Below are 27,592 nucleotides of genomic sequence, written 5' to 3'. Positions count from 1 at the left end.
TATGGGGGTTGAGTGCAGGAGGGTTAGCTGCGTGGAGGGGAAGGGAGCTCAGAGGGAATGGGGAGGGCCACCGCGAGCGTGGGGGAGGGAGGGTGAGGATGGCAGCGGAGCCCCAGCTGAGAGGTTGAAGTTAGGGTTAGTTTTGAGAGGCAGGAAGAGGGTGGATGGGATCCCTTGGAAAAGTGGAGGCGAGGTCCTAGGAAGGGTTGGGCCTGTGCGAGTGCGGGGAGCGTGGAGGCGGGCAGGCACCCCTTGCCCCCCGAGCGTGCGTGGGGGTTGCGTGGGTGCAGGGGAAGGGAGGCCGGAGGGAATGGAGAGGGACACGGAGAGCCTGGGGCCCTGCGGGGAGGTTGTGAGGGGCATTCTAGGGGATAGGTTCAAGGTAGGTTTTGGTGGCTGCTGCGGTGGTGGTGGTTTTTGTTGTTGGTTTTTGGTTTTTGGTTGGTTGTTGTGAAGGGGGAAGAGGGTGGAGGATGAGGACCCCTTAGCACATGGGAGCGGAAGGATGTCAGGAAAGGAGCCCAGAGGGGTTCGTGTGGGAATGGGCCAGGGCAGCTGGGAGGGGCTTGTGGGTAGTGCCTGAACAGAGGGGAAGGGAGAGCTGAAGGGAGTGCTGAGGGCCAGGGGAGCAGGGGGGGACTGAGGTAAGGCTGTCAGTGGAGTTCCAGCAGACAGGTTCAAGTGAGGTGTTTTTTGTTTTGGTTTTTGGCTTGCTGTGTGTGTTTGTTCGTTTGATTGTTTGTTTGAGAAGGGGGTAGAGGGGTGGGTAGGTTGGATGCCTTTGAGCTGATGGGGAAAGTTTCCAGGAAGGGGGGGGGTGTGGGTGGGGGCAGAGAGGGGCGAGGGGGGCGGGGACGCGGTTGTGCAGAGCGCGTGCGTGGGGGTTGCGTGCGTGCGCAGGGGAAGGGAGCCCCCGGAGCGACTGCTGAGGGACACCGCGGCGAGCGAGCATGGGTGAAGGAGCTGAGGGCGTGAGCAGGGCTGCAGCGGGCAGGTCCAAGGTAGGTTTGTGTTTATCTTTTTGAGAAGGGAAGAGGGTGCCTAGGATGCTTGGGAAAAGGGGAGGGAAGGTCCCAGGAAGTGTTTGGGGGAAAGGTGCGTGGTTGGGGAGGGACCGGCTTCAGTGCAGGGCAGGTATGGGGGTTGAGTGCAGGAGGGTTAGCTGCGTGGAGGGGAAGGGAGCTCAGAGGGAATGGGGAGGGCCACCGCGAGCGTGGGGGAGGGAGGTGAGGATGGCAGCGGAGCCCCAGCTGAGAGGTTGAAGTTAGGGTTAGTTTTGAGAGGCAGGAAGAGGGTGGATGGGATCCCTGGGAAAAGTGGAGGCGAGGTCCTAGGAAGGGTTGGGCCTGTGCGAGTGCGGGGAGCGTGGAGGCGGGCAGGCACCCCTTGCCCCCCGAGCGTGCGTGGGGGTTGCGTGGGTGCAGGGGAAGGGAGGCCGGAGGGAATGGAGAGGGACACGGAGAGCCTGGGGCCCTGCGGGGAGGTTGTGAGGGGCATTCTAGGGGATAGGTTCAAGGTAGGTTTTGGTGGCTGCTGCGGTGGTGGTGGTTTTTGTTGCTGGTTTTTGGTTTTTGGTTGGTTGTTGTGAAGGGGGAAGAGGGTGGAGGATGAGGACCCCTTAGCACATGGGAGCGGAAGGATGTCAGGAAAGGAGCCCAGAGGGGTTCGTGTGGGAATGGGCCAGGGCAGCTGGGAGGGGCTTGTGGGTAGTGCCTGAACAGAGGGGAAGGGAGAGCTGAAGGGAGTGCTGAGGGCCAGGGGAGCAGGGGGGGACTGAGGTAAGGCTGTCAGTGGAGTTCCAGCAGACAGGTTCAAGTGAGGTGTTTTTTGTTTTGGTTTTTGGCTTGCTGTGTGTGTTTGTTCGTTTGATTGTTTGTTTGAGAAGGGGGTAGAGGGGTGGGTAGGTTGGATGCCTTTGAGCTGATGGGGAAAGTTTCCAGGAAGGGGGGGGGTGTGGGTGGGGGCAGAGAGGGGCGAGGGGGGCGGGGACGCGGTTGTGCAGAGCGCCTGCGTGTGGGTTGCGTGCGTGCCGGGGAAGGGAGCCCCCGGAGCGACTGCTGAGGGACACCGCGGCGAGCGAGCATGGGTGAAGGAGCTGAGGGCGTGAGCAGGGCTGCAGCGGGCAGGTCCAAGGTAGGTTTGTGTTTATCTTTTTGAGAAGGGAAGAGGGTGCCTAGGATGCTTGGGAAAAGGGGAGGGAAGGTCCCAGGAAGTGTTTGGGGGAAAGGTGCGTGGTTGGGGAGGGACCGGCTTCAGTGCAGGGCAGGTATGGGGGTTGAGTGCAGGAGGGTTAGCTGCGTGGAGGGGAAGGGAGCTCAGAGGGAATGGGGAGGGCCACCGCGAGCGTGGGGGAGGGAGGGTGAGGATGGCAGCGGAGCCCCAGCTGAGAGGTTGAAGTTAGGGTTAGTTTTGAGAGGCAGGAAGAGGGTGGATGGGATCCCTTGGAAAAGTGGAGGCGAGGTCCTAGGAAGGGTTGGGCCTGTGCGAGTGCGGGGAGCGTGGAGGCGGGCAGGCACCCCTTGCCCCCCGAGCGTGCGTGGGGGTTGCGTGGGTGCAGGGGAAGGGAGGCCGGAGGGAATGGAGAGGGACACGGAGAGCCTGGGGCCCTGCGGGGAGGTTGTGAGGGGCATTCTAGGGGATAGGTTCAAGGGAGGTTTTGGTGGCTGCTGCGGTGGTGGTGGTTTTTGTTGTTGGTTTTTGGTTTTTGGTTGGTTGTTGTGAAGGGGGAAGAGGGTGGAGGATGAGGACCCCTTAGCACATGGGAGCGGAAGGATGTCAGGAAAGGAGCCCAGAGGGGTTCGTGTGGGAATGGGCCAGGGCAGCTGGGAGGGGCTTGTGGGTAGTGCCTGAACAGAGGGGAAGGGAGAGCTGAAGGGAGTGCTGAGGGCCAGGGGAGCAGGGGGGGACTGAGGTAAGGCTGTCAGTGGAGTTCCAGCAGACAGGTTCAAGTGAGGTGTTTTTTGTTTTGGTTTTTGGCTTGCTGTGTGTGTTTGTTCGTTTGATTGTTTGTTTGAGAAGGGGGTAGAGGGGTGGGTAGGTTGGATGCCTTTGAGCTGATGGGGAAAGTTTCCAGGAAGGGGGGGGTGTGGGTGGGGGCAGAGAGGGGCGAGGGGGGCGGGGACGCGGTTGTGCAGAGCGCGTGCGTGGGGGTTGCGTGCCTGTGCCGGGGAAGGGAGCCCCCGGAGCGACTGCTGAGGGACACCGCGGCGAGCGAGCATGGGTGAAGGAGCTGAGGGCGTGAGCAGGGCTGCAGCGGGCAGGTCCAAGGTAGGTTTGTGTTTATCTTTTTGAGAAGGGAAGAGGGTGCCTAGGATGCTTGGGAAAAGGGGAGGGAAGGTCCCAGGAAGTGTTTGGGGGAAAGGTGCGTGGTTGGGGAGGGACCGGCTTCAGTGCAGGGCAGGTATGGGGGTTGAGTGCAGGAGGGTTAGCTGCGTGGAGGGGAAGGGAGCTCAGAGGGAATGGGGAGGGCCACCGCGAGCGTGGGTGAGGGAGGTGAGGATGGCAGCGGAGCCCCAGCTGAGAGGTTGAAGTTAGGGTTAGTTTTGAGAGGCAGGAAGAGGGTGGATGGGATCCCTGGGAAAAGTGGAGGCGAGGTCCTAGGAAGGGTTGGGCCTGTGCGAGTGCGGGGAGCGTGGAGGCGGGCAGGCACCCCTTGCCCCCCGAGCGTGCGTGGGGGTTGCGTGGGTGCAGGGGAAGGGAGGCCGGAGGGAATGGAGAGGGACACGGAGAGCCTGGGGCCCTGCGGGGAGGTTGTGAGGGGCATTCTAGGGGATAGGTTCAAGGTAGGTTTTGGTGGCTGCTGCGGTGGTGGTGGTTTTTGTTGCTGGTTTTTGGTTTTTGGTTGGTTGTTGTGAAGGGGGAAGAGGGTGGAGGATGAGGACCCCTTAGCACATGGGAGCGGAAGGATGTCAGGAAAGGAGCCCAGAGGGGTTCGTGTGGGAATGGGCCAGGGCAGCTGGGAGGGGCTTGTGGGTAGTGCCTGAACAGAGGGGAAGGGAGAGCTGAAGGGAGTGCTGAGGGCCAGGGGAGCAGGGGGGGACTGAGGTAAGGCTGTCAGTGGAGTTCCAGCAGACAGGTTCAAGTGAGGTGTTTTTTGTTTTGGTTTTTGGCTTGCTGTGTGTGTTTGTTCGTTTGATTGTTTGTTTGAGAAGGGGGTAGAGGGGTGGGTAGGTTGGATGCCTTTGAGCTGATGGGGAAAGTTTCCAGGAAGGGGGGGGGTGTGGGTGGGGGCAGAGAGGGGCGAGGGGGGCGGGGACGCGGTTGTGCAGAGCGCCTGCGTGGGGGTTGCGTGCGTGCCGTGGCGTGCGAGGGGGTTGCGTGCGTGCCGTGGCGTGCGTGGGGGTTGCGTGCGTGCCTGGTAAGGGAGCCCCCGGAGCGACTGCTGAGGGACACCGCGGCGAGCGAGCATGGGTGAAGGAGCTGAGGGCGTGAGCAGGGCTGCAGCGGGCAGGTCCAAGGTAGGTTTGTGTTTATCTTTTTGAGAAGGGAAGAGGGTGCCTAGGATGCTTGGGAAAAGGGGAGGGAAGGTCCCAGGAAGTGTTTGGGGGAAAGGTGCGTGGTTGGGGAGGGACCGGCTTCAGTGCAGGGCAGGTATGGGGGTTGAGTGCAGGAGGGTTAGCTGCGTGGAGGGGAAGGGAGCTCAGAGGGAATGGGGAGGGCCACCGCGAGCGTGGGGGAGGGAGGTGAGGATGGCAGCGGAGCCCCAGCTGAGAGGTTGAAGTTAGGGTTAGTTTTGAGAGGCAGGAAGAGGGTGGATGGGATCCCTTGGAAAAGTGGAGGCGAGGTCCTAGGAAGGGTTGGGCCTGTGCGAGTGCGGGGAGCGTGGAGGCGGGCAGGCACCCCTTGCCCCCCGAGCGTGCGTGGGGGTTGCGTGGGTGCAGGGGAAGGGAGGCCGGAGGGAATGGAGAGGGACACGGAGAGCCTGGGGCCCTGCGGGGAGGTTGTGAGGGGCATTCTAGGGGATAGGTTCAAGGTAGGTTTTGGTGGCTGCTGCGGTGGTGGTGGTTTTTGTTGCTGGTTTTTGGTTTTTGGTTGGTTGTTGTGAAGGGGGAAGAGGGTGGAGGATGAGGACCCCTTAGCACATGGGAGCGGAAGGATGTCAGGAAAGGAGCCCAGAGGGGTTCGTGTGGGAATGGGCCAGGGCAGCTGGGAGGGGCTTGTGGGTAGTGCCTGAACAGAGGGGAAGGGAGAGCTGAAGGGAGTGCTGAGGGCCAGGGGAGCAGGGGGGGACTGAGGTAAGGCTGTCAGTGGAGTTCCAGCAGACAGGTTCAAGTGAGGTGTTTTTTGTTTTGGTTTTTGGCTTGCTGTGTGTGTTTGTTCGTTTGATTGTTTGTTTGAGAAGGGGGTAGAGGGGTGGGTAGGTTGGATGCCTTTGAGCTGATGGGGAAAGTTTCCAGGAAGGGGGGGGGTGTGGGTGGGGGCAGAGAGGGGCGAGGGGGGCGGGGACGCGGTTGTGCAGAGCGCCTGCGTGGGGGTTGCGTGCGTGCCGTGGCGTGCGAGGGGGTTGCGTGCGTGCCGTGGCGTGCGTGGGGGTTGCGTGCGTGCCGGGGAAGGGAGCCCCCGGAGCGACTGCTGAGGGACACCTCGGCGAGCGAGCATGGGTGAAGGAGCTGAGGGCGTGAGCAGGGCTGCAGCGGGCAGGTCCAAGGTAGGTTTGTGTTTATCTTTTTGAGAAGGGAAGAGGGTGCCTAGGATGCTTGGGAAAAGGGGAGGGAAGGTCCCAGGAAGTGTTTGGGGGAAAGGTGCGTGGTTGGGGAGGGACCGGCTTCAGTGCAGGGCAGGTATGGGGGTTGAGTGCAGGAGGGTTAGCTGCGTGGAGGGGAAGGGAGCTCAGAGGGAATGGGGAGGGCCACCGCGAGCGTGGGGGAGGGAGGTGAGGATGGCAGCGGAGCCCCAGCTGAGAGGTTGAAGTTAGGGTTAGTTTTGAGAGGCAGGAAGAGGGTGGATGGGATCCCTTGGAAAAGTGGAGGCGAGGTCCTAGGAAGGGTTGGGCCTGTGCGAGTGCGGGGAGCGTGGAGGCGGGCAGGCACCCCTTGCCCCCCGAGCGTGCGTGGGGGTTGCGTGGGTGCAGGGGAAGGGAGGCCGGAGGGAATGGAGAGGGACACGGAGAGCCTGGGGCCCTGCGGGGAGGTTGTGAGGGGCATTCTAGGGGATAGGTTCAAGGTAGGTTTTGGTGGCTGCTGCGGTGGTGGTGGTTTTTGTTGCTGGTTTTTGGTTTTTGGTTGGTTGTTGTGAAGGGGGAAGAGGGTGGAGGATGAGGACCCCTTAGCACATGGGAGCGGAAGGATGTCAGGAAAGGAGCCCAGAGGGGTTCGTGTGGGAATGGGCCAGGGCAGCTGGGAGGGGCTTGTGGGTAGTGCCTGAACAGAGGGGAAGGGAGAGCTGAAGGGAGTGCTGAGGGCCAGGGGAGCAGGGGGGGACTGAGGTAAGGCTGTCAGTGGAGTTCCAGCAGACAGGTTCAAGTGAGGTGTTTTTTGTTTTGGTTTTTGGCTTGCTGTGTGTGTTTGTTCGTTTGATTGTTTGTTTGAGAAGGGGGTAGAGGGGTGGGTAGGTTGGATGCCTTTGAGCTGATGGGGAAAGTTTCCAGGAAGGGGGGGGGTGTGGGTGGGGGCAGAGAGGGGCGAGGGGGGCGGGGACGCGGTTGTGCAGAGCGCCTGCGTGGGGGTTGCGTGCGTGCCGGGGAAGGGAGCCCCCGGAGCGACTGCTGAGGGACACCGCGGCGAGCGAGCATGGGTGAAGGAGCTGAGGGCGTGAGCAGGGCTGCAGTGGGCAGGTCCAAGGTAGGTTTGTGTTTATCTTTTTGAGAAGGGAAGAGGGTGCCTAGGATGCTTGGGAAAAGGGGAGGGAAGGTCCCAGGAAGTGTTTGGGGGAAAGGTGCGTGGTTGGGGAGGGACCGGCTTCAGTGCAGGGCAGGTATGGGGGTTGAGTGCAGGAGGGTTAGCTGCGTGGAGGGGAAGGGAGCTCAGAGGGAATGGGGAGGGCCACCGCGAGCGTGGGGGAGGGAGGGTGAGGATGGCAGCGGAGCCCCAGCTGAGAGGTTGAAGTTAGGGTTAGTTTTGAGAGGCAGGAAGAGGGTGGATGGGATCCCTTGGAAAAGTGGAGGCGAGGTCCTAGGAAGGGTTGGGCCTGTGCGAGTGCGGGGAGCGTGGAGGCGGGCAGGCACCCCTTGCCCCCCGAGCGTGCGTGGGGGTTGCGTGGGTGCAGGGGAAGGGAGGCCGGAGGGAATGGAGAGGGACACGGAGAGCCTGGGGCCCTGCGGGGAGGTTGTGAGGGGCATTCTAGGGGATAGGTTCAAGGTAGGTTTTGGTGGCTGCTGCGGTGGTGGTGGTTTTTGTTGCTGGTTTTTGGTTTTTGGTTGGTTGTTGTGAAGGGGGAAGAGGGTGGAGGATGAGGACCCCTTAGCACATGGGAGCGGAAGGATGTCAGGAAAGGAGCCCAGAGGGGTTCGTGTGGGAATGGGCCAGGGCAGCTGGGAGGGGCTTGTGGGTAGTGCCTGAACAGAGGGGAAGGGAGAGCTGAAGGGAGTGCTGAGGGCCAGGGGAGCAGGGGGGGACTGAGGTAAGGCTGTCAGTGGAGTTCCAGCAGCAGACAGGTTCAAGTGAGGTGTTTTTTGTTTTGGTTTTTGGCTTGCTGTGTGTGTTTGTTCGTTTGATTGTTTGTTTGAGAAGGGGGTAGAGGGGTGGGTAGGTTGGATGCCTTTGAGCTGATGGGGAAAGTTTCCAGGAAGGGGGGGGGTGTGGGTGGGGGCAGAGAGGGGCGAGGGGGGCGGGGACGCGGTTGTGCAGAGCGCATGCGTGGGGGTTGCTTGCGTGCCGTGGCGTGCGAGGGGGTTGCGTGCGTGCCGTGGCGTGCGTGGAGGTTGCGTGCGTGCCTGGGAAGGGAGCCCCCGGAGCGACTGCTGAGGGACACCGCGGCGAGCGAGCATGGGTGAAGGAGCTGAGGGCGTGAGCAGGGCTGCAGCGGGCAGGTCCAAGGTAGGTTTGTGTTTATCTTTTTGAGAAGGGAAGAGGGTGCCTAGGATGCTTGGGAAAAGGGGAGGGAAGGTCCCAGGAAGTGTTTGGGGGAAAGGTGCGTGGTTGGGGAGGGACCGGCTTCAGTGCAGGGCAGGTATGGGGGTTGAGTGCAGGAGGGTTAGCTGCGTGGAGGGGAAGGGAGCTCAGAGGGAATGGGGAGGGCCACCGCGAGCGTGGGGGAGGGAGGTGAGGATGGCAGCGGAGCCCCAGCTGAGAGGTTGAAGTTAGGGTTAGTTTTGAGAGGCAGGAAGAGGGTGGATGGGATCCCTGGGAAAAGTGGAGGCGAGGTCCTAGGAAGGGTTGGGCCTGTGCGAGTGCGGGGAGCGTGGAGGCGGGCAGGCACCCCTTGCCCCCCGAGCGTGCGTGGGGGTTGCGTGGGTGCAGGGGAAGGGAGGCCGGAGGGAATGGAGAGGGACACGGAGAGCCTGGGGCCCTGCGGGGAGGTTGTGAGGGGCATTCTAGGGGATAGGTTCAAGGTAGGTTTTGGTGGCTGCTGCGGTGGTGGTGGTTTTTGTTGCTGGTTTTTGGTTTTTGGTTGGTTGTTGTGAAGGGGGAAGAGGGTGGAGGATGAGGACCCCTTAGCACATGGGAGCGGAAGGATGTCAGGAAAGGAGCCCAGAGGGGTTCGTGTGGGAATGGGCCAGGGCAGCTGGGAGGGGCTTGTGGGTAGTGCCTGAACAGAGGGGAAGGGAGAGCTGAAGGGAGTGCTGAGGGCCAGGGGAGCAGGGGGGGACTGAGGTAAGGCTGTCAGTGGAGTTCCAGCAGCAGACAGGTTCAAGTGAGGTGTTTTTTGTTTTGGTTTTTGGCTTGCTGTGTGTGTTTGTTCGTTTGATTGTTTGTTTGAGAAGGGGGTAGAGGGGTGGGTAGGTTGGATGCCTTTGAGCTGATGGGGAAAGTTTCCAGGAAGGGGGGGGGTGTGGGTGGGGGCAGAGAGGGGCGAGGGGGGCGGGGACGCGGTTGTGCAGAGCGCATGCGTGGGGGTTGCTTGCGTGCCGTGGCGTGCGAGGGGGTTGCGTGCGTGCCGTGGCGTGCGTGGAGGTTGCGTGCGTGCCTGGGAAGGGAGCCCCCGGAGCGACTGCTGAGGGACACCGCGGCGAGCGAGCTTGGGTGAAGGAGCTGAGGGCGTGAGCAGGGCTGCAGCGGGCAGGTCCAAGGTAGGTTTGTGTTTATCTTTTTGAGAAGGGAAGAGGGTGCCTAGGATGCTTGGGAAAAGGGGAGGGAAGGTCCCAGGAAGTGTTTGGGGGAAAGGTGCGTGGTTGGGGAGGGACCGGCTTCAGTGCAGGGCAGGTATGGGGGTTGAGTGCAGGAGGGTTAGCTGCGTGGAGGGGAAGGGAGCTCAGAGGGAATGGGGAGGGCCACCGCGAGCGTGGGGGAGGGAGGGTGAGGATGGCAGCGGAGCCCCAGCTGAGAGGTTGAAGTTAGGGTTAGTTTTGAGAGGCAGGAAGAGGGTGGATGGGATCCCTTGGAAAAGTGGAGGCGAGGTCCTAGGAAGGGTTGGGCCTGTGCGAGTGCGGGGAGCGTGGAGGCGGGCAGGCACCCCTTGCCCCCCGAGCGTGCGTGGGGGTTGCGTGGGTGCAGGGGAAGGGAGGCCGGAGGGAATGGAGAGGGACACGGAGAGCCTGGGGCCCTGCGGGGAGGTTGTGAGGGGCATTCTAGGGGATAGGTTCAAGGTAGGTTTTGGTGGCTGCTGCGGTGGTGGTGGTTTTTGTTGTTGGTTTTTGGTTTTTGGTTGGTTGTTGTGAAGGGGGAAGAGGGTGGAGGATGAGGACCCCTTAGCACATGGGAGCGGAAGGATGTCAGGAAAGGAGCCCAGAGGGGTTCGTGTGGGAATGGGCCAGGGCAGCTGGGAGGGGCTTGTGGGTAGTGCCTGAACAGAGGGGAAGGGAGAGCTGAAGGGAGTGCTGAGGGCCAGGGGAGCAGGGGGGGACTGAGGTAAGGCTGTCAGTGGAGTTCCAGCAGACAGGTTCAAGTGAGGTGTTTTTTGTTTTGGTTTTTGGCTTGCTGTGTGTGTTTGTTCGTTTGATTGTTTGTTTGAGAAGGGGGTAGAGGGGTGGGTAGGTTGGATGCCTTTGAGCTGATGGGGAAAGTTTCCAGGAAGGGGGGGGGTGTGGGTGGGGGCAGAGAGGGGCGAGGGGGGCGGGGACGCGGTTGTGCAGAGCGCGTGCGTGGGGGTTGCGTGCGTGCGCAGGGGAAGGGAGCCCCCGGAGCGACTGCTGAGGGACACCGCGGCGAGCGAGCATGGGTGAAGGAGCTGAGGGCGTGAGCAGGGCTGCAGCGGGCAGGTCCAAGGTAGGTTTGTGTTTATCTTTTTGAGAAGGGAAGAGGGTGCCTAGGATGCTTGGGAAAAGGGGAGGGAAGGTCCCAGGAAGTGTTTGGGGGAAAGGTGCGTGGTTGGGGAGGGACCGGCTTCAGTGCAGGGCAGGTATGGGGGTTGAGTGCAGGAGGGTTAGCTGCGTGGAGGGGAAGGGAGCTCAGAGGGAATGGGGAGGGCCACCGCGAGCGTGGGGGAGGGAGGTGAGGATGGCAGCGGAGCCCCAGCTGAGAGGTTGAAGTTAGGGTTAGTTTTGAGAGGCAGGAAGAGGGTGGATGGGATCCCTGGGAAAAGTGGAGGCGAGGTCCTAGGAAGGGTTGGGCCTGTGCGAGTGCGGGGAGCGTGGAGGCGGGCAGGCACCCCTTGCCCCCCGAGCGTGCGTGGGGGTTGCGTGGGTGCAGGGGAAGGGAGGCCGGAGGGAATGGAGAGGGACACGGAGAGCCTGGGGCCCTGCGGGGAGGTTGTGAGGGGCATTCTAGGGGATAGGTTCAAGGTAGGTTTTGGTGGCTGCTGCGGTGGTGGTGGTTTTTGTTGCTGGTTTTTGGTTTTTGGTTGGTTGTTGTGAAGGGGGAAGAGGGTGGAGGATGAGGACCCCTTAGCACATGGGAGCGGAAGGATGTCAGGAAAGGAGCCCAGAGGGGTTCGTGTGGGAATGGGCCAGGGCAGCTGGGAGGGGCTTGTGGGTAGTGCCTGAACAGAGGGGAAGGGAGAGCTGAAGGGAGTGCTGAGGGCCAGGGGAGCAGGGGGGGACTGAGGTAAGGCTGTCAGTGGAGTTCCAGCAGACAGGTTCAAGTGAGGTGTTTTTTGTTTTGGTTTTTGGCTTGCTGTGTGTGTTTGTTCGTTTGATTGTTTGTTTGAGAAGGGGGTAGAGGGGTGGGTAGGTTGGATGCCTTTGAGCTGATGGGGAAAGTTTCCAGGAAGGGGGGGGGTGTGGGTGGGGGCAGAGAGGGGCGAGGGGGGCGGGGACGCGGTTGTGCAGAGCGCCTGCGTGTGGGTTGCGTGCGTGCCGGGGAAGGGAGCCCCCGGAGCGACTGCTGAGGGACACCGCGGCGAGCGAGCATGGGTGAAGGAGCTGAGGGCGTGAGCAGGGCTGCAGCGGGCAGGTCCAAGGTAGGTTTGTGTTTATCTTTTTGAGAAGGGAAGAGGGTGCCTAGGATGCTTGGGAAAAGGGGAGGGAAGGTCCCAGGAAGTGTTTGGGGGAAAGGTGCGTGGTTGGGGAGGGACCGGCTTCAGTGCAGGGCAGGTATGGGGGTTGAGTGCAGGAGGGTTAGCTGCGTGGAGGGGAAGGGAGCTCAGAGGGAATGGGGAGGGCCACCGCGAGCGTGGGGGAGGGAGGGTGAGGATGGCAGCGGAGCCCCAGCTGAGAGGTTGAAGTTAGGGTTAGTTTTGAGAGGCAGGAAGAGGGTGGATGGGATCCCTTGGAAAAGTGGAGGCGAGGTCCTAGGAAGGGTTGGGCCTGTGCGAGTGCGGGGAGCGTGGAGGCGGGCAGGCACCCCTTGCCCCCCGAGCGTGCGTGGGGGTTGCGTGGGTGCAGGGGAAGGGAGGCCGGAGGGAATGGAGAGGGACACGGAGAGCCTGGGGCCCTGCGGGGAGGTTGTGAGGGGCATTCTAGGGGATAGGTTCAAGGGAGGTTTTGGTGGCTGCTGCGGTGGTGGTGGTTTTTGTTGTTGGTTTTTGGTTTTTGGTTGGTTGTTGTGAAGGGGGAAGAGGGTGGAGGATGAGGACCCCTTAGCACATGGGAGCGGAAGGATGTCAGGAAAGGAGCCCAGAGGGGTTCGTGTGGGAATGGGCCAGGGCAGCTGGGAGGGGCTTGTGGGTAGTGCCTGAACAGAGGGGAAGGGAGAGCTGAAGGGAGTGCTGAGGGCCAGGGGAGCAGGGGGGGACTGAGGTAAGGCTGTCAGTGGAGTTCCAGCAGACAGGTTCAAGTGAGGTGTTTTTTGTTTTGGTTTTTGGCTTGCTGTGTGTGTTTGTTCGTTTGATTGTTTGTTTGAGAAGGGGGTAGAGGGGTGGGTAGGTTGGATGCCTTTGAGCTGATGGGGAAAGTTTCCAGGAAGGGGGGGGTGTGGGTGGGGGCAGAGAGGGGCGAGGGGGGCGGGGACGCGGTTGTGCAGAGCGCGTGCGTGGGGGTTGCGTGCCTGTGCCGGGGAAGGGAGCCCCCGGAGCGACTGCTGAGGGACACCGCGGCGAGCGAGCATGGGTGAAGGAGCTGAGGGCGTGAGCAGGGCTGCAGCGGGCAGGTCCAAGGTAGGTTTGTGTTTATCTTTTTGAGAAGGGAAGAGGGTGCCTAGGATGCTTGGGAAAAGGGGAGGGAAGGTCCCAGGAAGTGTTTGGGGGAAAGGTGCGTGGTTGGGGAGGGACCGGCTTCAGTGCAGGGCAGGTATGGGGGTTGAGTGCAGGAGGGTTAGCTGCGTGGAGGGGAAGGGAGCTCAGAGGGAATGGGGAGGGCCACCGCGAGCGTGGGTGAGGGAGGTGAGGATGGCAGCGGAGCCCCAGCTGAGAGGTTGAAGTTAGGGTTAGTTTTGAGAGGCAGGAAGAGGGTGGATGGGATCCCTGGGAAAAGTGGAGGCGAGGTCCTAGGAAGGGTTGGGCCTGTGCGAGTGCGGGGAGCGTGGAGGCGGGCAGGCACCCCTTGCCCCCCGAGCGTGCGTGGGGGTTGCGTGGGTGCAGGGGAAGGGAGGCCGGAGGGAATGGAGAGGGACACGGAGAGCCTGGGGCCCTGCGGGGAGGTTGTGAGGGGCATTCTAGGGGATAGGTTCAAGGTAGGTTTTGGTGGCTGCTGCGGTGGTGGTGGTTTTTGTTGCTGGTTTTTGGTTTTTGGTTGGTTGTTGTGAAGGGGGAAGAGGGTGGAGGATGAGGACCCCTTAGCACATGGGAGCGGAAGGATGTCAGGAAAGGAGCCCAGAGGGGTTCGTGTGGGAATGGGCCAGGGCAGCTGGGAGGGGCTTGTGGGTAGTGCCTGAACAGAGGGGAAGGGAGAGCTGAAGGGAGTGCTGAGGGCCAGGGGAGCAGGGGGGGACTGAGGTAAGGCTGTCAGTGGAGTTCCAGCAGACAGGTTCAAGTGAGGTGTTTTTTGTTTTGGTTTTTGGCTTGCTGTGTGTGTTTGTTCGTTTGATTGTTTGTTTGAGAAGGGGGTAGAGGGGTGGGTAGGTTGGATGCCTTTGAGCTGATGGGGAAAGTTTCCAGGAAGGGGGGGGGTGTGGGTGGGGGCAGAGAGGGGCGAGGGGGGCGGGGACGCGGTTGTGCAGAGCGCCTGCGTGGGGGTTGCGTGCGTGCCGTGGCGTGCGAGGGGGTTGCGTGCGTGCCGTGGCGTGCGTGGGGGTTGCGTGCGTGCCTGGTAAGGGAGCCCCCGGAGCGACTGCTGAGGGACACCGCGGCGAGCGAGCATGGGTGAAGGAGCTGAGGGCGTGAGCAGGGCTGCAGCGGGCAGGTCCAAGGTAGGTTTGTGTTTATCTTTTTGAGAAGGGAAGAGGGTGCCTAGGATGCTTGGGAAAAGGGGAGGGAAGGTCCCAGGAAGTGTTTGGGGGAAAGGTGCGTGGTTGGGGAGGGACCGGCTTCAGTGCAGGGCAGGTATGGGGGTTGAGTGCAGGAGGGTTAGCTGCGTGGAGGGGAAGGGAGCTCAGAGGGAATGGGGAGGGCCACCGCGAGCGTGGGGGAGGGAGGTGAGGATGGCAGCGGAGCCCCAGCTGAGAGGTTGAAGTTAGGGTTAGTTTTGAGAGGCAGGAAGAGGGTGGATGGGATCCCTTGGAAAAGTGGAGGCGAGGTCCTAGGAAGGGTTGGGCCTGTGCGAGTGCGGGGAGCGTGGAGGCGGGCAGGCACCCCTTGCCCCCCGAGCGTGCGTGGGGGTTGCGTGGGTGCAGGGGAAGGGAGGCCGGAGGGAATGGAGAGGGACACGGAGAGCCTGGGGCCCTGCGGGGAGGTTGTGAGGGGCATTCTAGGGGATAGGTTCAAGGTAGGTTTTGGTGGCTGCTGCGGTGGTGGTGGTTTTTGTTGCTGGTTTTTGGTTTTTGGTTGGTTGTTGTGAAGGGGGAAGAGGGTGGAGGATGAGGACCCCTTAGCACATGGGAGCGGAAGGATGTCAGGAAAGGAGCCCAGAGGGGTTCGTGTGGGAATGGGCCAGGGCAGCTGGGAGGGGCTTGTGGGTAGTGCCTGAACAGAGGGGAAGGGAGAGCTGAAGGGAGTGCTGAGGGCCAGGGGAGCAGGGGGGGACTGAGGTAAGGCTGTCAGTGGAGTTCCAGCAGACAGGTTCAAGTGAGGTGTTTTTTGTTTTGGTTTTTGGCTTGCTGTGTGTGTTTGTTCGTTTGATTGTTTGTTTGAGAAGGGGGTAGAGGGGTGGGTAGGTTGGATGCCTTTGAGCTGATGGGGAAAGTTTCCAGGAAGGGGGGGGGTGTGGGTGGGGGCAGAGAGGGGCGAGGGGGGCGGGGACGCGGTTGTGCAGAGCGCCTGCGTGGGGGTTGCGTGCGTGCCGTGGCGTGCGAGGGGGTTGCGTGCGTGCCGTGGCGTGCGTGGGGGTTGCGTGCGTGCCGGGGAAGGGAGCCCCCGGAGCGACTGCTGAGGGACACCTCGGCGAGCGAGCATGGGTGAAGGAGCTGAGGGCGTGAGCAGGGCTGCAGCGGGCAGGTCCAAGGTAGGTTTGTGTTTATCTTTTTGAGAAGGGAAGAGGGTGCCTAGGATGCTTGGGAAAAGGGGAGGGAAGGTCCCAGGAAGTGTTTGGGGGAAAGGTGCGTGGTTGGGGAGGGACCGGCTTCAGTGCAGGGCAGGTATGGGGGTTGAGTGCAGGAGGGTTAGCTGCGTGGAGGGGAAGGGAGCTCAGAGGGAATGGGGAGGGCCACCGCGAGCGTGGGGGAGGGAGGTGAGGATGGCAGCGGAGCCCCAGCTGAGAGGTTGAAGTTAGGGTTAGTTTTGAGAGGCAGGAAGAGGGTGGATGGGATCCCTTGGAAAAGTGGAGGCGAGGTCCTAGGAAGGGTTGGGCCTGTGCGAGTGCGGGGAGCGTGGAGGCGGGCAGGCACCCCTTGCCCCCCGAGCGTGCGTGGGGGTTGCGTGGGTGCAGGGGAAGGGAGGCCGGAGGGAATGGAGAGGGACACGGAGAGCCTGGGGCCCTGCGGGGAGGTTGTGAGGGGCATTCTAGGGGATAGGTTCAAGGTAGGTTTTGGTGGCTGCTGCGGTGGTGGTGGTTTTTGTTGTTGGTTTTTGGTGTTTGGTTGGTTGTTGTGAAGGGGGAAGAGGGTGGAGGATGAGGACCCCTTAGCACATGGGAGCGGAAGGATGTCAGGAAAGGAGCCCAGAGGGGTTCGTGTGGGAATGGGCCAGGGCAGCTGGGAGGGGCTTGTGGGTAGTGCCTGAACAGAGGGGAAGGGAGAGCTGAAGGGAGTGCTGAGGGCCAGGGGAGCAGGGGGGGACTGAGGTAAGGCTGTCAGTGGAGTTCCAGCAGACAGGTTCAAGTGAGGTGTTTTTTGTTTTGGTTTTTGGCTTGCTGTGTGTGTTTGTTCGTTTGATTGTTTGTTTGAGAAGGGGGTAGAGGGGTGGGTAGGTTGGATGCCTTTGAGCTGATGGGGAAAGTTTCCAGGAAGGGGGGGGGTGTGGGTGGGGGCAGAGAGGGGCGAGGGGGGCGGGGACGCGGTTGTGCAGAGCGCCTGCGTGGGGGTTGCGTGCATGCCCGGAAAGGGAGCCCCCGGAGCGACTGCTGAGGGACACCTCGGCGAGCGAGCATGGGTGAAGGAGCTGAGGGCGTGAGCAGGGCTGCAGTGGGCAGGTCCAAGGTAGGTTTGGTTTATCTTTTTGAGAAGGGAAGAGGGTGCCTAGGATGCTTGGGAAAATGGGAGGGAAGGTCCCAGGAAGTGTTTGGGGGAAAGGTGCGTGGTTGGGGAGGGACCGGCTTCAGTGCAGGGCAGGTATGGGGGTTGAGTGCAGGAGGGTTAGCTGCGTGGAGGGGAAGGGAGCTCAGAGGGAATGGGGAGGGCCACCGCGAGCGTGGGTGAGGGAGGTGAGGATGGCAGCGGAGCCCCAGCTGAGAGGTTGAAGTTAGGGTTAGTTTTGAGAGGCAGGAAGAGGGTGGATGGGATCCCTTGGAAAAGTGGAGGCGAGGTCCTAGGAAGGGTTGGGCCTGTGCGAGTGCGGGGAGCGTGGAGGCGGGCAGGCACCCCTTGCCCCCCGAGCGTGCGTGGGGGTTGCGTGGGTGCAGGGGAAGGGAGGCCGGAGGGAATGGAGAGGGACACGGAGAGCCTGGGGCCCTGCGGGGAGGTTGTGAGGGGCATTCTAGGGGATAGGTTCAAGGTAGGTTTTGGTGGCTGCTGCGGTGGTGGTGGTTTTTGTTGCTGGTTTTTGGTTTTTGGTTGGTTGTTGTGAAGGGGGAAGAGGGTGGAGGATGAGGACCCCTTAGCACATGGGAGCGGAAGGATGTCAGGAAAGGAGCCCAGAGGGGTTCGTGTGGGAATGGGCCAGGGCAGCTGGGAGGGGCTTGTGGGTAGTGCCTGAACAGAGGGGAAGGGAGAGCTGAAGGGAGTGCTGAGGGCCAGGGGAGCAGGGGGGGACTGAGGTAAGGCTGTCAGTGGAGTTCCAGCAGACAGGTTCAAGTGAGGTGTTTTTTGTTTTGGTTTTTGGCTTGCTGTGTGTGTTTGTTCGTTTGATTGTTTGTTTGAGAAGGGGGTAGAGGGGTGGGTAGGTTGGATGCCTTTGAGCTGATGGGGAAAGTTTCCAGGAAGGGGGGGGGTGTGGGTGGGGGCAGAGAGGGGCGAGGGGGGCGGGGACGCGGTTGTGCAGAGCGCCTGCGTGGGGGTTGCGTGCGTGCCGGGGAAGGGAGCCCCCGGAGCGACTGCTGAGGGACACCGCGGCGAGCGAGCATGGGTGAAGGAGCTGAGGGCGTGAGCAGGGCTGCAGTGGGCAGGTCCAAGGTAGGTTTGTGTTTATCTTTTTGAGAAGGGAAGAGGGTGCCTAGGATGCTTGGGAAAAGGGGAGGGAAGGTCCCAGGAAGTGTTTGGGGGAAAGGTGCGTGGTTGGGGAGGGACCGGCTTCAGTGCAGGGCAGGTATGGGGGTTGAGTGCAGGAGGGTTAGCTGCGTGGAGGGGAAGGGAGCTCAGAGGGAATGGGGAGGGCCACCGCGAGCGTGGGGGAGGGAGGGTGAGGATGGCAGCGGAGCCCCAGCTGAGAGGTTGAAGTTAGGGTTAGTTTTGAGAGGCAGGAAGAGGGTGGATGGGATCCCTTGGAAAAGTGGAGGCGAGGTCCTAGGAAGGGTTGGGCCTGTGCGAGTGCGGGGAGCGTGGAGGCGGGCAGGCACCCCTTGCCCCCCGAGCGTGCGTGGGGGTTGCGTGGGTGCAGGGGAAGGGAGGCCGGAGGGAATGGAGAGGGACACGGAGAGCCTGGGGCCCTGCGGGGAGGTTGTGAGGGGCATTCTAGGGGATAGGTTCAAGGTAGGTTTTGGTGGCTGCTGCGGTGGTGGTGGTTTTTGTTGCTGGTTTTTGGTTTTTGGTTGGTTGTTGTGAAGGGGGAAGAGGGTGGAGGATGAGGACCCCTTAGCACATGGGAGCGGAAGGATGTCAGGAAAGGAGCCCAGAGGGGTTCGTGTGGGAATGGGCCAGGGCAGCTGGGAGGGGCTTGTGGGTAGTGCCTGAACAGAGGGGAAGGGAGAGCTGAAGGGAGTGCTGAGGGCCAGGGGAGCAGGGGGGGACTGAGGTAAGGCTGTCAGTGGAGTTCCAGCAGCAGACAGGTTCAAGTGAGGTGTTTTTTGTTTTGGTTTTTGGCTTGCTGTGTGTGTTTGTTCGTTTGATTGTTTGTTTGAGAAGGGGGTAGAGGGGTGGGTAGGTTGGATGCCTTTGAGCTGATGGGGAAAGTTTCCAGGAAGGGGGGGGGTGTGGGTGGGGGCAGAGAGGGGCGAGGGGGGCGGGGACGCGGTTGTGCAGAGCGCATGCGTGGGGGTTGCTTGCGTGCCGTGGCGTGCGAGGGGGTTGCGTGCGTGCCGTGGCGTGCGTGGAGGTTGCGTGCGTGCCTGGGAAGGGAGCCCCCGGAGCGACTGCTGAGGGACACCGCGGCGAGCGAGCATGGGTGAAGGAGCTGAGGGCGTGAGCAGGGCTGCAGCGGGCAGGTCCAAGGTAGGTTTGTGTTTATCTTTTTGAGAAGGGAAGAGGGTGCCTAGGATGCTTGGGAAAAGGGGAGGGAAGGTCCCAGGAAGTGTTTGGGGGAAAGGTGCGTGGTTGGGGAGGGACCGGCTTCAGTGCAGGGCAGGTATGGGGGTTGAGTGCAGGAGGGTTAGCTGCGTGGAGGGGAAGGGAGCTCAGAGGGAATGGGGAGGGCCACCGCGAGCGTGGGGGAGGGAGGGTGAGGATGGCAGCGGAGCCCCAGCTGAGAGGTTGAAGTTAGGGTTAGTTTTGAGAGGCAGGAAGAGGGTGGATGGGATCCCTTGGAAAAGTGGAGGCGAGGTCCTAGGAAGGGTTGGGCCTGTGCGAGTGCGGGGAGCGTGGAGGCGGGCAGGCACCCCTTGCCCCCCGAGCGTGCGTGGGGGTTGCGTGGGTGCAGGGGAAGGGAGGCCGGAGGGAATGGAGAGGGACACGGAGAGCCTGGGGCCCTGCGGGGAGGTTGTGAGGGGCATTCTAGGGGATAGGTTCAAGGGAGGTTTTGGTGGCTGCTGCGGTGGTGGTGGTTTTTGTTGTTGGTTTTTGGTTTTTGGTTGGTTGTTGTGAAGGGGGAAGAGGGTGGAGGATGAGGACCCCTTAGCACATGGGAGCGGAAGGATGTCAGGAAAGGAGCCCAGAGGGGTTCGTGTGGGAATGGGCCAGGGCAGCTGGGAGGGGCTTGTGGGTAGTGCCTGAACAGAGGGGAAGGGAGAGCTGAAGGGAGTGCTGAGGGCCAGGGGAGCAGGGGGGGACTGAGGTAAGGCTGTCAGTGGAGTTCCAGCAGACAGGTTCAAGTGAGGTGTTTTTTGTTTTGGTTTTTGGCTTGCTGTGTGTGTTTGTTCGTTTGATTGTTTGTTTGAGAAGGGGGTAGAGGGGTGGGTAGGTTGGATGCCTTTGAGCTGATGGGGAAAGTTTCCAGGAAGGGGGGGGTGTGGGTGGGGGCAGAGAGGGGCGAGGGGGGCGGGGACGCGGTTGTGCAGAGCGCGTGCGTGGGGGTTGCGTGCGTGCGCAGGGGAAGGGAGCCCCCGGAGCGACTGCTGAGGGACACCGCGGCGAGCGAGCATGGGTGAAGGAGCTGAGGGCGTGAGCAGGGCTGCAGCGGGCAGGTCCAAGGTAGGTTTGTGTTTATCTTTTTGAGAAGGGAAGAGGGTGCCTAGGATGCTTGGGAAAAGGGGAGGGAAGGTCCCAGGAAGTGTTTGGGGGAAAGGTGCGTGGTTGGGGAGGGACCGGCTTCAGTGCAGGGCAGGTATGGGGGTTGAGTGCAGGAGGGTTAGCTGCGTGGAGGGGAAGGGAGCTCAGAGGGAATGGGGAGGGCCACCGCGAGCGTGGGTGAGGGAGGTGAGGATGGCAGCGGAGCCCCAGCTGAGAGGTTGAAGTTAGGGTTAGTTTTGAGAGGCAGGAAGAGGGTGGATGGGATCCCTGGGAAAAGTGGAGGCGAGGTCCTAGGAAGGGTTGGGCCTGTGCGAGTGCGGGGAGCGTGGAGGCGGGCAGGCACCCCTTGCCCCCCGAGCGTGCGTGGGGGTTGCGTGGGTGCAGGGGAAGGGAGGCCGGAGGGAATGGAGAGGGACACGGAGAGCCTGGGGCCCTGCGGGGAGGTTGTGAGGGGCATTCTAGGGGATAGGTTCAAGGTAGGTTTTGGTGGCTGCTGCGGTGGTGGTGGTTTTTGTTGCTGGTTTTTGGTTTTTGGTTGGTTGTTGTGAAGGGGGAAGAGGGTGGAGGATGAGGACCCCTTAGCACATGGGAGCGGAAGGATGTCAGGAAAGGAGCCCAGAGGGGTTCGTGTGGGAATGGGCCAGGGCAGCTGGGAGGGGCTTGTGGGTAGTGCCTGAACAGAGGGGAAGGGAGAGCTGAAGGGAGTGCTGAGGGCCAGGGGAGCAGGGGGGGACTGAGGTAAGGCTGTCAGTGGAGTTCCAGCAGACAGGTTCAAGTGAGGTGTTTTTTGTTTTGGTTTTTGGCTTGCTGTGTGTGTTTGTTCGTTTGATTGTTTGTTTGAGAAGGGGGTAGAGGGGTGGGTAGGTTGGATGCCTTTGAGCTGATGGGGAAAGTTTCCAGGAAGGGGGGGGGGTGTGGGTGGGGGCAGAGAGGGGCGAGGGGGGCGGGGACGCGGTTGTGCAGAGCGCCTGCGTGGGGGTTGCGTGCGTGCCGTGGCGTGCGAGGGGGTTGCGTGCGTGCCGTGGCGTGCGTGGGGGTTCGCGTGCGTGACGGGGAAGGGAGCCCCCGGAGCGACTGCTGAGGGCCACCGCGGCGAGCGAGCGTGGGTGAAGGAGCTGAGGATGTGAGCAGGGCTGCAGCGGGCAGGTCCAAGGTAGGTTTGTGTTTTATCTTTGTGAGAAGGGAAGAGGGTGCCTAGGATGCTTGGGAAAAGGGGGATGGAAGGTTCCAGGAAGTGTTTGGGGGAAAGGTGCGTGTTTTGAGCGGGACGAGGGTGGCGGGGAGTGGCTTGGGGGCGGCGCAGGCGTGGGGGTTGGGTGCGTGCAGGGGAAGGGAGCGCGCAGGGACTGTGGAGGGCCACCGCGAGCGTGGGGGCGGGAGGTGAGGATGGCAGCGGAGCCCCAGCTATGTATAGATTTCTAAGGTATCTCCAGACTCTTCTCCATAGTGGCTGTACCAGTTTACATTCCCACCAGCAGTGCAGGAGGGTTCCCTTTTCTCCACAGCCCTTCCAGCACTTGTTCTTTGTGGTTTTATTAATGGTCATTCTGACTGGTGTGAGGTGATATCTCATGGTTGTTTTGATTTGTATTTCTCTTATAATCAACGATGTTGAGCATTTTTTCATGTGTTTGTTGGCCGTCTGTGTATCTTCTTCGGAGAAATGTGTATTCAGGTCTTTTTCCCATTTTTCCATTGATTGATTGGTTTTTTTGCTGTTGGGTTGTATAAGTTGCTTATATATTCTAGAGATTAAGCCCTTGTCAGTTGCATCATTTGAAACTATCTTCTCCCATTCTGTAAGTTGTCTTTTTGTTTTGGGTTTCCTTTGCTGTTCAAAATCTTTTCAGTTTGATTAGGTCCCATGGGTTTATTTTTGCTCTAATTTCTATTGCTTTGGGAGACTGACCTGAGAAAACATTCATGATGTTGATGTCAGAGAGTGTTTTGCCTATGTTTTCTTCTAGGAGTTTGATGGTGTCCTGTCGTATATTTAAGTCTTTCAGCCATTTTGATTTTATTTTTGTGCATGGTATGAGGGTGTGTTCTAGTTTCATTGCTTTGAATGCAGCTGTCTAGGTTTCCCATCAATGCATGCTGAATAGACTTTCCTTTTCCCATTTTATGTTCTTGCCTCCCTTGTCAAAGATTAATTGACCATAGGTGTCAGGGTTTATTTCCGGATTCTCTATTCTGTTCCATTGGTCTGTCTGTCTGTCTGTTTTGATACCAGTACCACACTGTTTTGATGACTGTGGCTTTGTAGTATTTCTTGAAGTCTGGGAGAGTTATGCCTCCTGCTTGGTTTTTGTTTCTCAGGATTGCTTTGGCGATTCTGGGTCTTTTGTGGTTCCATATAAAATTTTGGATTGTTTGTTCTAGTTCTGTGAAAAATGTCATGGGTAATTTGATCGAGATTGCAATGAATCTGTAGATTGCTTCTGGTAGAATGGCCATTTTCACAATATTGATTTTCCCAGTCCAGGAGCATGGAATATCTTTCCATTTCTTTACATCTTCTTTGATTTCTTTGATTAAGGTTTTATAGTTCTCGGCATATAGGTCCTTTACCTCCTTGGTCAGGTGTATTCCGAGGTATTTGATTTTGTGAGGTGCAATTTTAAAAGGTATCGTACTTTTGTATTCCTTTTCTAATATTTCATTGCTGGTATACAGAAATGCAACTGACTTCTGAATGTTAATCTTATATCCTGCCACTTTGCTGAATTTATTAATCAGTTCAAGGAGTTTTGGGGTTGAGTCCTTAGGGTTTTCTAGGTATAGAATCATGTCATCTGCATACAGTGACAGCTTTAACACTTCTCTTCCTATATGGATGCCTTTTATTTCTTTTGTTTGTCTAATTGCTGTGGCTAAGACTTCCAAAACGATGTTGAAGAGCAGTGGTGAGAGTGGGCATCCCTGTCTTGTTCCAGATTTGAGTGAGAAGGCTTTCAGTTTTTCCCCATTGAGTATTATGTTTGCTGTGGGTTTATCATAAATGGCTTTGATTATATTCAGGAATGTTCCCTCTATACCCACTTTGGCGAGGGTCTTGATCATGAATGGATGTTGAACTTTGTCAAATGCTTTTTCTGCATCTATTGAGATGATCATATGATTTTTGACTTTTTTTTTGTGAATGTGGTGTATGATGCTGATTGATTTGCGTATGTTGAACCATCCTTGTGAACCTGGGATGAACCCTACCTGGTCATGGTGTATAATTTTTTTGGTATGTTGTTGGATTCGGTTGGCTAAGATTTGGTTGAGAATTTTTGCATCTATACTCATCAATGATATTGGCTGATAGTTTTCTTTTTTGGTGGTATCTCTGTCTGGTTTTGGAATGAGGGTGATGGTGGCATCATAGAATGTCTTTGGCAGTATTCGTTCTTCTTCAACCTTTTGAAAGCGTTTAAGGAGGATGGGCACCAATTCCTCTTTATATGTTTGATAAAATTCGCCTGTGAATCCATCTGGTCCTGGACTTTTATTTGTAGGGAGTGATTTTATGACCTCTTCCATTTCATTTCTAGTGATGGGTCTGTTCAGTTGGTCTGTTTCTTCTTGATTCAGTTTTGGCAGGCTGTAAGATTCTAGAAAATTGTCCATTTCTTCCAGATTGTCAAACTTGTTGCCATATAGTTGTTCATAGTATTCTCTTATGGTTTTTTGTATTTCTGCAGTATCCGTTGTGATTTCTCCTTTTTCATTTATAATTTTGTTTATTTGGGTTCTTTCTCTCCTCTTTTTAGTGAGTCTGGCCAGGGGTTTGTCAATTTTGTTCACCGTTTCAAAGAACCAGCTCTTGGTTTTATTAATTTTCTCTATTGTTTTTTGAATCTCTATTTTATTGATTTCTTCATTGATCTTTATAATTTCCTTCCTTCTGCTGACTTTAGGACTTTTTTGTTCTTCTTTTTCTAATTCGTTTAGGTGGAGGGTTAAGTTGTCCATTTGGGATCTTTCTTCTTTTTTGAGAAAGGCCTGTATTGCTATAAATTTCCCTCTGAGCACTGCTTTCGCAGCATCCCATAGATTTTGAGAGGTTGTGTCTTCATTATCATTTGTTTCAAGGTAGTTTTTAATTTCCTTCTTGATTTCTTCATTGACCCATTGGTTTTTAAGTAGCATGTTGTTTAGTGTCCATGGAGTAGGTTTTTTCTCTTTGCTTTTCCCATGGTTGATTTCTAAGTTCATGGCATTGTGGTCAGAGAAGATACTTGAGATAATTTCTATGCTCCTAAATTTATTGAGATTCGCTTTATGTCCCAATATGTGATCGATTCTTGAGAATGTTCCATGAGCATTTGAAAAGAATGTGTATTCTGATTTTTTTGGATGTAGTGTCCTGAAGATATCAATGAAGTCTAACTTTTCTATTGTTTCCTTTAGGATCTCTGTTGCTTTATTGGTTTTCTGTCTAGAGGATCTGTCCATTGATGTGAGGGGGGTGTTTAGGTCTCCTACTATGATTGTATTCTCATCAATATCTCCCTTTATGTCTGTTAATATTTGTTGTATGTATCTGGGTGCTCCTATGTTTGGGGCATATATGTTGATGATAGTAACATCCTCTCCTTGGATGGATCCCTTAATCATTAAGTAGTGTCCTTCTTTGTCTTTCTTTATGTCTTTTGTTTTAAAGTCTATTTTGTCTGATATGAGCGTTGCGACTCCTACTTTTCTGTCATGTCTATTGACGTGAAATACTTTTCCCCACCCTTTCACTTTCAATCTATATGTATCTTTTGTCCTAAGGTGAGTTTCTTGTAGGCAGCATATTGAAGGTTTTTGCCTTTTTATCCACTCAGCCACTCTGTGTCTTTTGATTGGGGCATTCAGTCCATTGACATTTAAGGTGATAAATTGATAGATGATTATTTATTGCCATTTGAACCTCGTGTTCCAGTTGATTCTATGGTTCTCCATTCTTCCTTTCTTTTTTTTTTTTTTTTTTTTTTTTTTTGTTGGATGGTCTCCTGTTATTATCTGCTTGAGTGTATTTTTTTTTCATTTTTTGTAAATGCAATATTTGGTTTTGGCTTGTGGTTGCCCTGTTTTTTAAGTATGCTAACCCCTTCCCATAATTGTGTGTTTTAGCCTGATGGTCCTGTAAGTTCAAACACTTCATTACTATATTAAAAATTAAGAAGAGAGACATACATACAAACAAAAAGGGTTATTTACCTCCTAACATCCCTTGCCCACATTTTGTGGTTTTGATGACTCTTTTATTTTTTTCTTTTTAATTTTATTTTGTTTGAAGTATGTTCATGATTAAATCTGTATGCTGGCTTATTTGAGTGACTGCTCTCTGATTGCAATTTCCTCAGTCCTAGTTCTTCCTCTTCTTCTTCTTCTTTTTTTTTTCTTTTCTTTTTTCTTCCCTTTCCTTCCTTTTTGGTTTAGAGAAGCTCTTTCAAAATTTCCTTTAACCTGGGTTTTGTGTTGCTGTATTCTTTAAGTCTTTGTTTGTTGGGAAAAATTTTTATTTCCCCTTCTATTTTAAATGATATTCTTGCTGGATAAAGTATTCTAGGTTGCATATGTTTTCCTTGTAGCACTTTAAATATCTCTTGCCATTCCCTCCTGGCCTGTAGTGTTTCTGTAGAGATATCAGCTGATATTCTTATGGGGGTTCCCTTGTAGGTAACATTCTGTTTTTCTCTTGCTGCCTTTAGGATCCTCTCTTTATCACTAACTTTTGCCATTTTTATTATGATGTGTGTTGGTGTGGGTCTGTTTGGGTTCAGTTTGTTTGGGGCCCTCTGTGCTTCTTGTATCTTGAACCCAGTATCCTTTAGATTTGGGAAGTTTCCATCGATAATTTCTTCAAATATATTTTCCATTCCCTTATCATTTTCTACTCCTTCTGGAATTCCTATTATGCGTAGATTGGCCAGCTTTCTATTATCCCATAGGTCTCTTATATTGCTTTCCAGTTTTTTGATTCGGTTTTCTGTCTGTTGACCGGATTGAGTGATTTCCATTATTCTATCTTCCATATCACTGATTTGTTCTTCTGCATTATTCATTCTGGTTTTTACTGCCGTTAGTTCAGTTTGCGTCTCTGCAAATGAATGTTCTAGTTTCTCTTGGCTCCTCCTTACATTTTCTAGTTCCTTTCTGAGGGTATCTGCATTACTGTTCATATCTTCTCTTAATTCCTTCAGTATTTTCCCTATTTCTCTTTTGAACTCCAGGTCTGTCAGACTGCAGAGATCTGTTTCATTGTTGACTGTTTGAGGTGAGTTCTCCTGTTGGTTTGACTGGGGGTGGTTTCTCAGCTTCTTCATCTTGCTTGTTGTTTTCTTTCTCCTTTTGGAGTTGTACTCTCCGTGATCGGGTAGTGTTTGCCTTGTCACTACCGTGGAATATTTCCTGAGGGCTGGCGTTGTTGGTCAATCTTTTTTAAGGCAGTGTGGCTTTTCTGGAGTGTTGATGGGGCTAACAGTGTTTCTTTGAAGCAATGGAGGACTTCCTGAGGGCAGACAGGACTGGGAGGTCCACCCCACGATGGTAGCAGATTTCACTTGGTCATGCAGAGCTTGCTCTGGTGTTTTTAGGCTGTGGGGTTCTTGCAGGGAGTTGGCGGTGTTGGGCAGCTGCTCTTCAGGGGTGCATCACCCCCTGGGGGCTGGAGAAGCTATCTGGGTCACTGAGAACCTGAGAGGCTCTTCCCTAGGGCAGCCCAACTCAGAAGGACAGCCTGAGGATGTAGGTGAATCTTTTCACAGTCTGGCTGAGCTTGTTGCAGCTTTTCTGGGCCGCAGGGGCCCTTCCAGGGGGCTGGTGGTGCTGAGCAGTTATTTCACGGGAGTGGGGCATCCCCTGGGAGCTTGGGCGGGTAGCAGGGCCCTTGGAGACCGAAGAGGCTCCTCCCCAGGGCAGCCCGACTCAGAAAAACCATCTGAGATCTTTTCCCAACTCGGCCAGGCTTGTTGCAGCTTTTCTGTGCTGCAGGGGGTGCTGCCTGGAGCTGGCAGTCCTATGCAGCTGGTCCACTAGGTCTCAGCACCCCCTGGGGGCTTGGGCGGGTAGCAGGGCCCTTGGAGACCCAAGAGGCTCCTCCCCAGGGCAGCCCGACTCAGAAAAACCGTCTGAGATCTTTTCCCAACTCGGCCAGGCTTGTTGCAGCTTTTCTGGGCGGCAGGGGGTCCTGCCTGGAGCTGGCAGTCCTATGCAGCGGGTCCACTAGCTCTCAGCACCCCCTGGGGGCCTGGGCGGGTAGCAAGGCCCTTGGAGACCCAAGAGGCTCCTCCCCGGGGCAGCCCGTCTCAGAAAAACCGTCAGAGAATTAGGCCGATCTATTCACAGTCTGGCTAGGCTTGTTCTAGCTTTTCTGGGCTGCAGGCCTTTTCTAGGGTGCTGGTGGTGTTTGGTGCTGCTCTGCAGAAGTGTAGCCCCTCCAAAGGGCAAGCAGGCCTGTGCAGGGACAGCCCCTGTGGTGGTAGGCTTCAGGCAATTGTTGAGACCAGCCCTCCTGGATGGCAGGTTGCCCCAGGTCCAGCGAGAGCATAGGGGGTGGTGGGGGCGGGGGGGATGCACTGGGAAGCGCAGCTTTCTGCTAGCTAGCGGACCTGTAAGCTTGCTGTGGTGTGGGGGGTATTCTATGGGGACCCACCCCTTCTTCTCTCCCCTCCCCAGCACGGGTGCAGACCAGGCTCTTCTCCCAGGTTCCCTCTGAGGCGGCTTTCCACTTCCCCGCCCTTAGAGTATTGCTCCCTTCCTCTGCGACAGCTTTGTTTTCTAGTCTCCCAGGCAGTCTCTGCCCCTTCAAATGGTTTAGAGACCTCCCAAGCAGTTTCCGCTCTGCCCCGCCCCCTAGCCGGGGGACTAATCTCTGGAGCCAAGGTCTTGGTACCCAGCCCCCACCCAGGCGTCCCCCGGCCTCCTCTCGGGGACTAACCTTCAGAGGCAAGGTCTCGGTGCCCAGCCCCCAACCAGGCGTCTCAATTTTTGGTGACTTTGCCCGTAGTTCAGATGGTCCGTTGGGTTCTTGATGGGTT

General features: G+C 57.3%; 1 protein-coding gene across 17 annotated transcripts in view; it reads left to right on the top strand.

Moving 5' to 3' along the window:
• Nucleotides 1-27,592, top strand: part of LOC146398906 (uncharacterized) — a 130,349-nt gene that overhangs the window by 36,332 nt on the left and 66,425 nt on the right. For 2 of the 17 annotated variants that reach the window (XM_084980774.1, XM_084980771.1), the window contains exon 1: nucleotides 9,050-9,166. The exons of 11 other annotated variants lie outside the window; for them this stretch is intronic. The gene's annotated coding sequence lies outside the window, so the exon portion shown is untranslated. Of the gene's footprint in view, nucleotides 1-4,344; nucleotides 4,458-9,049; nucleotides 9,167-19,432; nucleotides 19,539-27,592 lie in introns of those variants that run through there. 4 more of the 17 variants (XM_084980779.1, XM_084980782.1, XM_084980778.1 and 1 more) reach the window with 3 other exon arrangements.

Source organism: Sus scrofa, chromosome 10 (assembly GCF_054392235.1).
Source record: "Sus scrofa isolate SSC_HxYL_T2T_F1_AM1 chromosome 10, Sscrofa_HxYL_maternal_Yorkshire_Landrace_v2.0, whole genome shotgun sequence".
In the NCBI taxonomy this organism is placed as follows: Eukaryota; Metazoa; Chordata; class Mammalia; order Artiodactyla; family Suidae; genus Sus; species Sus scrofa.
The sequence above is the reverse complement of the archived record's forward strand: the minus strand, read 5'-3'. Positions and strand labels throughout refer to the sequence as shown.